At 48.1% G+C, this 13,029-nt stretch overlaps 1 long non-coding RNA gene and 2 pseudogenes across 1 annotated transcript; 1 reads left to right on the plus strand and 2 right to left on the minus strand.

Moving 5' to 3' along the window:
* Nucleotides 1-1,613: 1,613 nt before the first annotated feature.
* Nucleotides 1,614-3,398, minus strand: LOC147617658 (uncharacterized; annotated as a pseudogene).
* A 183-nt stretch (nt 3,399-3,581) lies between these two features.
* Nucleotides 3,582-4,082, minus strand: LOC147617659 (uncharacterized; annotated as a pseudogene).
* Nucleotides 4,083-11,331: 7,249 nt separating this feature from the next.
* On the plus strand, nt 11,332-12,145 carry LOC147617660 (uncharacterized). The gene is made up of 2 exons (XR_015262203.1): nt 11,332-11,417; nt 11,464-12,145. It is a non-coding gene; the product is annotated as an uncharacterized LOC147617660 (long non-coding RNA).
* The last annotated feature ends 884 nt before the right edge of the window (nt 12,146-13,029 follow it).

Below are 13,029 nucleotides of genomic sequence, written 5' to 3' on the forward strand. Positions count from 1 at the left end.
TCCAATGCGCTTATGCCAAATGTCAATATCCGCAATGACACCTATCCCATACGCAAACATTGCAGCCTTCACCTGAGGTATACTCACATCCAAGGTAAACATTCTTCCATTTCTGTTGCCCTTTACAACCAAGTGGCATTGATTCTTGAAGTCTTCAACAAAACAACCTTGAGGATTAAACCTCACTTGGAAACCTTGCTCAACCATTTTCCCAACTGAGACCAAGTTCTTCATTATATTTGGAACATGAAGTACATCTGTAAGGTACATCATTTTACCATCCTGCATAGATAATGGCACTTTCCCAATGTCATGTGGTTGTAATAAAGACAAATTTATTTGCATAGAGGCCTCAAAAGCTCTCCGTGAGAGTCTGTCTGGGCTGAGCTCTCTGACTCTCTGAATAAAGCAAACTGTCTGGAAGAGAGCCTCTACTACCATCAGGGGAGGTGCAGCAGACTCAGCTTGTATAATGTCATGGGGTACTGAAGGTTTGCTACGGAGCATCCGAGAGATCATCATGATCTGTGGCCTCTCAAGCTGTGTCCATGAAGATCTCGGTAGTCCAGGTGCCCAAACTGCAGCTGCATACATCAGTGCTGGAGTCACCAGAGTGTCAAACAACCACCCCTTCATACGGGGCTCCTGGAAGTGTGCCTGGTGGCACTGCCTCTCTAGCATGGCGAGCGCTGCATATCCTCGTGTAAGTCTGTCTCTGGCTGCCTGTGCCATGGAGAATCGTCCTGTTCTGCTGGTGAAAGTTACCCCCAAGTATACATAAGAGTCCACTACCTCCACCTGGCCTCCTGCTAGGGTGAAAAGGGCATGCCTCCTCACTGGTGCAGAGGTATGGAAGATCATGACCTTGGTTTTACCAAGGTTCACTGTAAGACCTCGCTGTGTGCAGAAATCATCGAGGGCGTGGAGGTGCTGCTGTAGTCCAGCCTCTGACTTAGAGATCAAGATAATATCATCAGCATACAACATAATGTGGACAGGTGTACCTGCTAGGTCCATACCATCTCCTCTGCTCTGAGCTATGTAATCTGCTACCTCATCTATGTAGAGTCCGAAGAGAGTGGGGGAGAGGGGGCAGCCTTGCTTCACACCAACGGTGCTAGCAATAATCTCTGAGAGACCTCCTGGGCATCGTACTCGCCCTATCACCTGCTCATACAAAGCATAAATGCCCCATGCCATCTGAGATGGTACTCCTAGTGCCTGTAGTCGCTGGAACAGTTGCTCTCGGGGTACTGTGTCAAAAGCTTTGCGGAAATCCACAAAGCAGCAGTGTAGCCTCCTCTTCCTCACCTTTGCCTGGTCAATCAGGCACCGGAGAGAGAAAGAAAGAAAGAAAGAAAGAAAGATATATTAACGTCTACTGGAGGCCGAAATTGGCCTATGAGACAAATCAAAGTACATGATGTGTGTCCTCCGCCCATCAATGAAAGGACAAAGGTACAAAAGGTACAAAAAAGTAACTAAAATGAAGCAGTGAGTGATCCATGCGTGAAACAGAGGTACATGATCCATGGTAGAGTGAGGGGTGGAGCTCTATCTCTAGGGGTGTCTAAATGCTCAGGGTAATACAAGTATGAGATGCATAAGACTAGCTAGCTCCATCCTGTACTAATATGAGGGTGCAGTATATGATACATGGGTGGATGGGGGTATGAAAGCCGCTGGGTCCACCATCACCTAGGCCTGCCGCTCCTGGAGAGTTTGCTGGTGTCGAGTTTGCATCTCCTCGATCTGTTTGCGGTAGAGTCTGGAAGCTTTGTATCCTGGGGCTCGTGGTCGTCTCCTAGCCCGGACCTGCTCCGCCTGCTGGAGGGTAACCCCCGTCAATGTAGTGGGCCCTGGTGCTGTAATAACACGCTGGAAGAAGTCTGTGAGGCAGGACTGTCGCTCGCCCTCTATTGTGGTAGCCCCTGGGCCTAGTAGGGTGTCTCTGTGTCTGTGGATCTCTGATAGGAAGCGGCCGAAGTGGCGCTGATCTCTAGACTCCATGAGCTCTCGCAAGGAAGGCTGTCCAGTGAAAAGGGTGCCATATCTGCCTCGGATGTCCTCATATGCTCTACATCTACAGACAAAATGCTCCTCGCTCTCCACCTCCTCTCTGCATATCCGGCAAATCCGCTCTGCTCTGGGGATAGATGCGGCCCTCCCTATCTCAATCTCAAGTCTGTGGGATGAGACCCTGAGCTAGCCAATCGCCACTCGCAAACTATGTGGCATATATGTGTCCATGTATCCTGGTCTCTGTATGAAGCCATCAGCCAGTATGATCATGAACTGGTCTCTATAATACAGCATCTTCGGGGGAAGAGGCTGTGTAGGTGTGATCCATGTCTCTCTAATATAGAGCTGCCATATGTCCTGCCTGAGAACTCTGTTCCTCTCACTACGTGAGAGGTGAAAGTGGGGTGAGTCCGGACCATACTGGAAGGGTGGCAATCTCTCCATGTCCAGCCCATGGGCAGCAAACCACTGTGTAACCTGTGAGTACCACGATCCCTGCTCTCCTGTCTCTGCTAGCTGTCTAGATGCCTCAAAGGCTCTGCATGTGAGTCTGTCTGGTGGTAACTCTCTGATCCTCTGTATGAAGCATACTGTCTGGAAGAGTGCCTCAACTAGCATGGGTGGAGTGGCTAGCTCTGCTCTGATAATGTCATGGGGTACTGATGGCTTGCTGCGAAACAAGCGTGAGATCATACATACCTGTGGTCTCTCAAGCTGTGCCCAAGAGGCGGCTGACAAGCCGGGGGCCCATACTGCGGCTGCATACATCAAAGCTGGGGTGACCATAGTGTCAAACAACCATCCTTTTTGGTGTGGGGCTCCTGGAAGTGTGCCTAGTGACATCTCCGTTCTAGCGTAGCTAGAGCTGCATAGCCTCGTGTGAGTCGGTCAATGGCCGCCTTTGCCATGGTGAAGCATCCTGGTGGACTGGCAAAGGTGACCCCCAAGTATACATAGGAGTCAACCACCTCAACCTGCCCACCTGCTAATGATAGAACTGCGGCCCTCCGTATGGTCTTGGAAGTGTGGAAGATCATCACCTTGGTTTTCCCAAGGTTCACTGTCAACCCTCTCTGTGTACAGAAATCATCTAGAGCGCCTAGGTGGCACTGCAGACCCTCCTGTGTTTCTGAAAGCAAGATAATGTCATCAGCATATAACATGATATGTACAGGGGTACCTGCTAGGGCAGCTCCATCTCCGCCATCTCGAAGGATGTAGTCTGAGATCTCGTCGATGTAGAGGCCAAAAAGAGTCGGGGAGAGTGGGCATCCTTGCTTCACACCAATGGTGCTAGCAATAGGATCTGAGATGCCCCCCGGGTATCGTACTCTCGCTGTCACCCTCTCATATAAAGCATAGATAGCCCATATCATCTCTGATGGTACTCCAAGGCTCTGAAGTCGTTTGAAGAGTCGCTACCTGGGTACTGTATCAAAGGCTTTGCGGAAATCCACAAAGCAGCAATATAATCTCTTCTTCCGCGCCTTTGCCCCATCAATGAGGCAGCGCAGAACGAAGATGTGGTCTATGGTGGAGAAATCCCGTCAGAAGCCTGCCTACCCGGGGGCTCGAAGCCCCTCCCTCTCTGTGTAAGAACTGAGCTCTGCCTCAAGTATAGCTCCATAGAGCTTGGCCATGATGTGCCCTATCATGATGGTCCTGTAGTTCCCTGGATCCAGGGTATCACCCGATTTGTGGATAGGCACTATGGTGTGCCTAGTCCACTCCTCTGGGAAGCCCTCCACTATAGCCCGATTGAAAACAAGGGCTATCAATGGGGCTATAGTATCGGCTGCATAGATGAGGTGCTCACTCTGTAGGCCAGTATGGTCAGTGGATCTGTGATGCTATAGCCGTCGGATGGCCCGCTCTACCATCTCTGTGGTGAAGAAAGTGGAGCTGATGGGTCGTGGATCTGGTGGCTCGGGGATCGGTGGCAGCTCTGGGACCTCATAGAGCCGCTCTCCATAGTCATGCCATATGTGTGGGTCCTCAATGGGTGTGGCTGGTCGGGGCTCTCTGAGAGTGCGCCATGCTGTCGCACTGTCCATACTCATGAAGAGATGATAGAGCTCAAGCTCCTGTGTCTCCTCGAAGACTCGCCGCTTGCGGCGTGTGAGAGCCTTGATCTGTCTCCGTGCCTCTCTCTCTGTGATCGCTCCCAAAGCCCGTTGTGCCCATAGATTACGGTACAGCTCTTTGCACTCATCATCATACCACCGGTTCTGGGGAGTCCCAGGGGGGCGGGGGTGCGGCCTGAGTGGGTAGTGTGTGGGAAGGAGCTAATGGCGGCGATGTGCAGGACGGATGAGATCTGGGATACAAGTGTGGGTAAAGGTGCAGAGGGTAGTAGTCGGCAAAGACCAGACTCTACTGTATCTGAGTATATAGTGGATAGCTCATGAGTGAAATGAATAGTGGTGTGGGGTGTGGCTCTGGAGGGTGTGTGTGAGGGAGCATCGCCCCTGAAAGAGAGAGAGAGGTATGTGTGATCTGCTCCAATGGGTATAGGCGGAATGACAAAAGAGCTTAGCAGGTGAGAAGCCTCTCGGGGTCCCATAATGTAGTCCACTGCGCTCCCTCCGCCCTCGGGGACTCCATGTGGTATGCATGTAAGACTGCTTGAGGCTGGCCACTGTACCATCCCGTTAAATAACGAGACGATGCTGAGAACCTAGGCGTAGTAGATGTCGTCCATAGGCTGTGGGGGTGGCTGTGTCTGCTGATGTCCGTGTAATGTCGGATGCCTCTAGAGTGTGGAGAATCTCTGGGTCCTCAAAATCATACATCTCACACTGATGTCTGCTGGTCCTGGCATTGAAGTCCCCCATAAGGAAGACTTCCCCTAATGTAGAATACTCCATAATCCCCTCCATCAAGCATGTGTATGGTGACTCTCCCATCCCTCCCTCCTCCTACTCTGCTGTAGCGAATCTGGAGTCCGAAGCCCTCTCGAAAGAGGCAATGGAATAACCCTCGGATCTCATAGTATACAGTGCATCTGAGAAAGAAAGTTATATTAAACGTCTTCAAAAGACCCATAGGGCTCATGAGACCAAAAAATTTACATCATAGTCCATGTTTTATCTTGCCATGGAACTAAGGAAAGAAAAATACAACCGAGTAATAAGAAACTAGAAACAATTGATACATCATCATCATGAGGTACTAGATACCCAAAGAGTCTATGAGACCAAAAAGATGTCACACGTAATCCATGTGCAAACTAGGTGTCAAAACAACATGAAATGAAAAATAGCAAGGTCTATGTATTGCATAGATCCCTGTGTATACAATGTAGAAAGTCATGTGTCCTCAAAGGAGTATAGGGCCATACTCGTGTGGCAGTGCCTGCAACATTGAAGAATATCTTGAATCTGGAGCTGAAGGGTGGAGGGCCCAAAGCTTAAGAGGGTGAGAGTGTCTAGCTTTCTAGAGGGAGGCAACTCAATCTTTGATAACTGCACATGTGCAAGCCAAAACCTCCCGGATCGATCACGGGGACTAGAGTGCCGTGTGTGTCTCATGTGCTCTATGTGGTTTGCCAAAGGTGGGGTGGGTTCTCGTGGCCGTCTATTGGGTCACACTAAAAAAAAGAAAGTGTGATAATGGCTTGTGTGGGGTCCTGTTGTCCCCTCCTCTCTATGTGGGGGCATGAAGGCCTCTTGTTGGTGTGGGCACAGTGGGCACATGTCTAGTAAGTACATCCTCAAGCATCTCTTATTACTATAGTGCATCACTCGAACAAGAGGGCTATCCATAGTCACCAGGGATGGGGGACGGTGACGGGGAATAGGGACGAGAATGGGACGGGGGATGGCCAAAAGTAGGGAATGGGGACGGGGGGCGGGGGACGACACTTCAAAATTAAAATTGTTAAAATTTTTTCTACTTTACACTTTTCTACTTTGAAAGTACATCAAAATAAACACAATTTTGCACAAAAAGATAAGCTTTTTAGTTATATTAGGCAAAATACCTTGATCAAAGACTGAATGGCCAAGGCGTTCATAATAGATACAAAATAGGAAAAGGGGCTACAAAATACAATGCATGGAAAGGCTCAAAAAATGGCAAAAGGAGCCAAGGATAAAGCCTGAGGATTGAAGCATGTGAAAAGGAGTGATCATCCACGTGAAGTGCTCACCTCATGGTCGTGGGTAGCTTGTGTCAAAGGAACATGAAGCTCATCCTCCCCTTCAGTGTCAGGGGCATGCTGCACCTCCTCTTGTGGGCTATCTTGTTGACTCATTTCCCACTCGATGAAGGGATCGACCTTCTTTGTCATGTTCTTGCAAAGCATTCGAAAGTTTGCACTCACAAAGACAAGGTCATTGGGTCGTTCGACCCCAAGTCGGTTCCTCTTCTTAGAGACAATGTGGTCATAGGTGCTCCAAAGTTGCTCCAAGAAAGAGGAGCTGACGGCCTGGCTAAGAATGTACATGGCCAACTGCTGCTGTGGCTCGGGTCCATTTAAACCAAAGTCCTCCCACCATAGAGCAACACCAACCCTCTTGCGGTCCTCCTGTGCATCAGGACAACCAAAGGACCCTTGGAAGGTCCTATACTTGGAAAGCTGGTCTGTGATCTTGCGCCTAGCCGATGGATCAAGCATAAGACAATCCAAGATGATCTTCCATCCAATGCTTACCTCTAGGTCGCTCACCTGCTTGTTGCCTTGAAATTTCGGATCTAGCACATAAGCTACTGCATGCAATGGAGAGTGGTAGGAATTCCATCTTGTCACACACAAGTCATGGATTTCGTCATACTTCTCTTGGTTGGACACTAGGTCTTTGAACTTCTCTACCATGCGATCCATGGCCTTGTACACCTTGCTAATGCAAGGTTGCATGGCTTCCAAAATCCTCAAGATGTGGTCTATGGGCTTCATCATAGCATCAATGGTCTTCACATTCTCCCACCAAAATGCATCTTCTGCCCGCAACCTACAGTCCCTGCTGGTGTTTGTGCGAGACTCTTGCATGTCGGTGAACTCATCGCCAAGGAAGAGCCCCCTCAATATACTACATTCCCTCAACCGGCCCAACATGAGAAAGTAGAAGGCAAAATGGGTGTTAGAATATTTGAGGAGAGAGAAAGAAAGAAAGAAAGAAAGTTATATTAAACGTTTTCAAAATACCCATAGGGCCTATGAGACCAACACCAAATTTACATCATAGTCCATGTTGTATCTCGTCATGGAACAAAAGCTAAGAAAAAAAAGAAATATCAACTGATACATCATCATCATGTGGTACAATCATCCACCCGCCGGGGTGGGTAGAGGGCCATCTAGGATATCTAGCATGGGTGATGCAAAGAGATCAGATAGCTGTGATACGTCCATGGAGTCGGGGGGATCTGATTCGAATCGATGTAGTGTATCCCGTATCTGCAATTGACGAGTCGAAGGTGGGCGTCTCGGGGGAGGTGGGCGTTTGGCCCACTGCAAAGTGTCAGCTCTAGCTAAGGTGACGAGTCGAAGGTGGGCGTCTCGGGGGAGGTGGGCGTTTGGCCCACTGCAAAGTGTCAGCTCTAGCTAAGGTGACTCCTCGTGGGAGGGTAAGACCAGGGGGAGCTCGAGCTAGAAACTTTGTGGTGAGATCTATCCTCTCATCGTCCTCAACGTGTCACTGGAAGAAACTGGTGCTAGGCTGTTGGAGGTCCAGAGGGTGCTTGTGATCGAATCTCTGTGAGGAGGGACTCTCTATGTCTGCGGAGCTCAAGTAAAAAAAGCCCAAGGCTGTGCTAGTCAGGGTAATCAATGATCCAAGACAATGGACCAAATCCCTCTCTGAAAATGCACTGAAACCTGCCCCGTATCTCATAAATAGACCGGGCAATGACAGATGTAGTGCTTCTCAATTCTCTTGGAGAACTCATCCATTCCTCTCCCATTGCTGCTTGATGTTCTCGGCCGCTCTCGGCCGCTTGCTCTACTATGCACTTCTCCTTGTCAAGCAAGGTAGTTGGCAAGCTCTCGGATGAGGGGTGGGTATAGATTGTGCCATACTCCCCAATCTTCTTGACCATGGCCTTGAAGTATTCTGACCTAACAAGAAAAGCATAGATGGTAGACCTAATGAGTCTACACTCTTGATAGAATTGTCAAACTTGAAAGCAATGAACGTGGATGGGTCATGAGTCATGACAGTTACCTCACCGATTGAAATGCCGTGGTCGTGATAGAAGTAGGGAGCCACCGCCATGTCCACCTCCTCCTTCAAGATGAGGTTCCAGTTCTCCCCCAAGTGTTAATTGTCATCGTGGGCACATGGATTGAGAGGCGGTGGAGATGGAAGGTGTTGGTGTGGTGGACGAGGGTACATGTCATTGTTGCGGGATCAACAATCACTCGTGGTATCCTCCTTGCCGCTTCGACTGCCTCACAGACCGCGAGTTTGTCTTGAAGCTCGCGTCTCTTTTCCGGTGTGACATTGGGGCAAAAACGCACCTCGTGTCCACCCTCATGCAAGAGGTGGGCTCGCACTTTGTCAGTGCCACCCGTTCGCGTATATGGGCAAAGTTTGCATGCCCATGGCCGCGAACCACCTCTATGAGTGGATGTGGTATAGTTGACCTCCTTCCACCATGTCCATCCCGTCGTCCTTCAATGGGAAGCACTAGTGGAACGTGAGGAGGATGCCATGGACCTTGGAGAGGGTGAAAGTGGAAGAGGGTGCTTGAGTCTTGAATCTTTAGAAGATGAGAGGAGGTTGGAAGTGGAAGAGGGTGCTTGAGGCTTGAGCCTTGAGAAGATGAGAGCCTAGACTCTAGAGGGAATGTTGGAAGTTGGAAGTTGGAGAGGGAGTGGGTGATTGAGCCTCGAGAAGTTGGAAGTTGGAGAGGGAGTGGGTGCCTTGAGAAGTTGGAAGTTGGAGAGCGAGTGGGAGCCTCGTGTGTGTGCTATGCACGAGGGAGTGGGTGCCTTTTGTAGAATAAGAGAGGGGGGGGAAGGATTTGAATTTTGAGTGTGTGTGTGTGTAGGATAGAGAGACGGCCAGGTGACGTTGGGTGGGCAACGGTCACTGGCCGTCCCCTGCCCGTTGTCCCCCACAACATCTCTTTCATGGGCATCCCAGGACGGCCGTCCCTTGTGGGAGACGGTCCCAACGGGGACGCCCGCCCATCCCCACTCACTCCCGCCACGGACGGGACCGGGAACGCATCCGGCCCATCCCTAGGGGACGTCCTGTCCGTTCCTTGTGACTATGGGGCTATCTCATAGTACATTGGGCATCTGAACAAGTAGTGATTCCTTGACTGGACCTCTCCAGTTGAGCATGGTCTGTATATCTGAACCTCCCATGGGATAGGCTTAAACCATCCTGTCTCTATCTTGAGCCGGTTTGAGGAAACCCTGATCTGGCTGACAGCAATCCAACTTCTCAATGAAGCCATCATCTGTGACCGGTAAGAAGTGCTTATGGTAGAGAGCCGGCTTCGTAGGAAGAATGGGGTTCTTTGCTTATTGGCCAGTGTTGGAACTAAGTGTTCACTAGGAGTACTTTTTGGTCATCACAATGTATGCCATGTGGCACTCAGGGATTTATCCCATATGCTCAGCTCTTGTACTTTCCCCTTATATATTCAAGGGGTCACATCAATCAAATGTGTCCCGCACAACCTCACATGAAGAAAGCAGAAAGGAAAGTGATGATTTTTATTGGTGCATACTTGCTTCCCGGTCCTCTCTACCAAGGATGGTACCCCTCCATGCACATGTAGCAGCCTGTTTCCCAAGCGACATGCCCGCGTGAAGATTTTTTTTAAAAACCCAAAAGCCATGTGCTTTTTTTAAAATTAAAATGTTCACAAAGGCTTTTAAGCCGCCTTAGCCTACCATTAAGGCTTCACACCAGTCCTACAATAAAATTATTAAAAAGAAAGAAAGAAAAAAAAACAGCCGACGACTATAGCCCGCCGCCTCCCCTCTGTCTACCGGCCAGTGCACGCATTCACGTAGAAAAGAAGAAGAAGAAGGATTCTTCTTGTGCAAATCAGCCCGCAGTCGCCTCCCTCTCCACCCCCCCTCCCCCCCTCCCCCCTATTTTTACCTCCGTCCCCTACTTGCAACCATGGGGCCCCTCTTCTCACTGACTCCTTCATGGCCTCTTTGGGTTCCGCACAACAGCAACGACATATATCAGGTGTGATCTTTCTTATAGTTTGGGCTTCAAACCAATTATAATATGTGGCGTATATAGATATCTAAGACCTATCACTTCATAGTTTTTCGGGCACATCACATTTCTGGGGCTAATGTTACCTTTTATGGGTACAAAGCCACTCATAGCGTTACTTGGACACATCTCACCACCCCGGTCCCCCAACATACGAGACTGACCTAATTAATTGCAAACTACCAAACAATCAACGAAGGGTTGCTCATGATATGATACGCAAATTGGTTCGTGACATCGAGATGTCACGAACTCTGTGCACGTGCGTTTGTAACCCTGCCTCTCATATGTTCACGCAGTGGCTACGGGAACCTCCATAATTTCAAAAATATCAAAAGTGAAAAGATCCAGAACTGCCACAGGGTATGAAATTTAGGCAGCCTGTGAAAAGAAAATTTCGAATGTGAAGTGCGGGGCCATTAAAAGCGGTCAAAAGGATGAAGAATGTCGATTCAGCAACTGCACCTCCAGGGGGTGCAATTGCTGAATGGCTCGACCTTATGCTACAAAGGTTCAACGCATGGGCGTTTTTATTTTAGCCATAAGCATATCTTCGCCACACCTTATTAATTACAGATGGTGGGTACTCGTTCAACGGCGTCGCTGCTCAGCATGCAGTGGTGGTGGGTACTCGTTCAACGGCGTCGCTGCTCAGGTGTGCTGCGCAGTGAGTGCCAGCAGCGGGGGTTCTGTGCCGGTCACGAGTGCATCAAGCAGCGTCGCGAGCCGCTTCTACAGAGATGGAGCCTGCACCACCCAGGTGGGAACGGGATCTGGCAACTTCTGCTTAGTTGGCGGCCAGTTCACCGGAGCGTTCTGGTTCAATGGCAGACGCCGATCGCTCTTGGGCGATGCTGGTTGTGATAGCGTGATGAAGCCAACAGGAGTCGTCTACACTGAAGATGCCTCCCAGGGCCACTGGATGCTCACTTGCTCCGATGCAGCTGAGTTGTTCTCGCAGATGCAGAATGTGACGGATGCAGAGAAAGTGAATTGGCTCATGGCTCGAGGTGCCACCTACGTCCTGCTCGAGCCATGAGCCAATTCACTTTCTCTGCATCCGTCACATTCTGCATCTGCGAGAACAACTCAGCTAGCTGCATCGGAGCAAGTGAGCGTGGGGTGGGGATATATTTCATGCGCTCCCCCTTGTCGTGTAGCGGGGGAGTGCATGAAACACTTTCCACCTGGAGCCCTCATGCCAAGGCGACCCCACAAAGAGCTGCAAAAGCTCATTGAGGTGGAGAAGAAGGCGACCCCACAAAGAGCTGGAGAAGAAGGCGACCGCCCGCAAGAAACCGAGCCATTCCCGCCCAGGCAGAGCCTCACGATCAAGGCATTCGCAACCATGTAGAACACAGAGAGTGTGCCGATTGCAATCAGATCGAGGAGTACGTGCATCTCTGTGAAGAGAGCCACTATCGCAGTGCACGCACCTGCAAAATTAACAATAAGTAATTAAGGTCTACATGCGAAGATGAATTTGCTACTTCAGGTCTCCCCTTTATTAAAAAAAAAACAATTCCTAAATTAGTAGTGTAAGTAGTCATCCAAAATAAAATTAGTAGTGTAAGTAGTCATCCAAAATAAAATTTATAGAATTCAAAAAAAAAAATCTCTCAAAAAGTACATGAAAATGCACATTCATTTTAGGATATTTTGATTTTAAACAATTTTTGAAAAAATCATGTAAGAAATTAAATGAATAATGTAATTTTAAGTGATAAATAGTAATAAATTTATTCTCGAAAAAAAAGTCATCATTAAAAGTTATTTAAATGTGACATAAATAACAATATAGGATTTAAAATAGTAAAGAAACACTGACTAGTTAATCGATTAAAATAGTCGTACAGATTGCATAGACAAATTCATGGAATCAAGCTATCAATCTATCCATTGATCTATTCAAGCTTTTCTAGAGTCTGAGTCGTCCACAGTCACAAATGAATTGAGGACTCATTATTCAAGCTTTTCTAGAGTCTGAGTCGTCCACAGTCACAAACTTGCATAATCCAAAGCTGTCCAATGTCAGCCAGCTCATCCAAAGTCACACTCGACTCCAAAGTCCATCCAGCTCATCATCAATCGCCACTCTACCTACCTACCTATCTATCTACCTACCTACCCACCTATCTATCAATCTATCTACCTATCCATCCATCACTTTATGTATCTTTCCATCAATCTATCCATTGATCTATCCACCCACCCACCCACCCACCCATCCATCCATCCATCCATCTATCTAGACCATTTCTTTTCACCGACACATTCACTTGCTGCTACAATTAAACAAACTCACATCAACATCATGCAGCATTGATAAAAGTTATCCAAAAATGAATAAATTGTGACCACTACCTACCTACCCACCTATCTATCAATCTATCTACCTACCCATCTATCTACCCACCTATATACATGTATATATAACATGCATGTTCATATAACATAGTCTGGGCTTTAATTCATGAATATAACTTGTTTCCCTCCAAGTCATGAATTAAAGCCTAGACTATGTTATATATACATGCACGTATATATAATATAGTCTAGGCTTTAATTCATGAATATAACTTGTTTCCCTCCAAGTCATGAATTAAAGCCTTAGACTACGTTATATATACATGCACGATTCCACATGACAAGGGACAAAACAATTAAAAAACTTGGAAGAACTGAATGATGTACTTTTTTGTCTATTGAACTGAATGAGGTTGTCCTTGAAAGCATAAAATTTTGTTTTACCCTGTGGTACTAGTAAACCACTTTAACCCTTTTTGCCAATTTATAATGGGTGTTATGTTGAGAAATA

Source organism: Cibotium barometz, chromosome 36 (assembly GCF_041138505.1).
Source record: "Cibotium barometz isolate CiBa-2024 chromosome 36, ASM4113850v1, whole genome shotgun sequence".
NCBI classification, from domain to species: domain Eukaryota; kingdom Viridiplantae; phylum Streptophyta; class Polypodiopsida; order Cyatheales; family Cibotiaceae; genus Cibotium; species Cibotium barometz.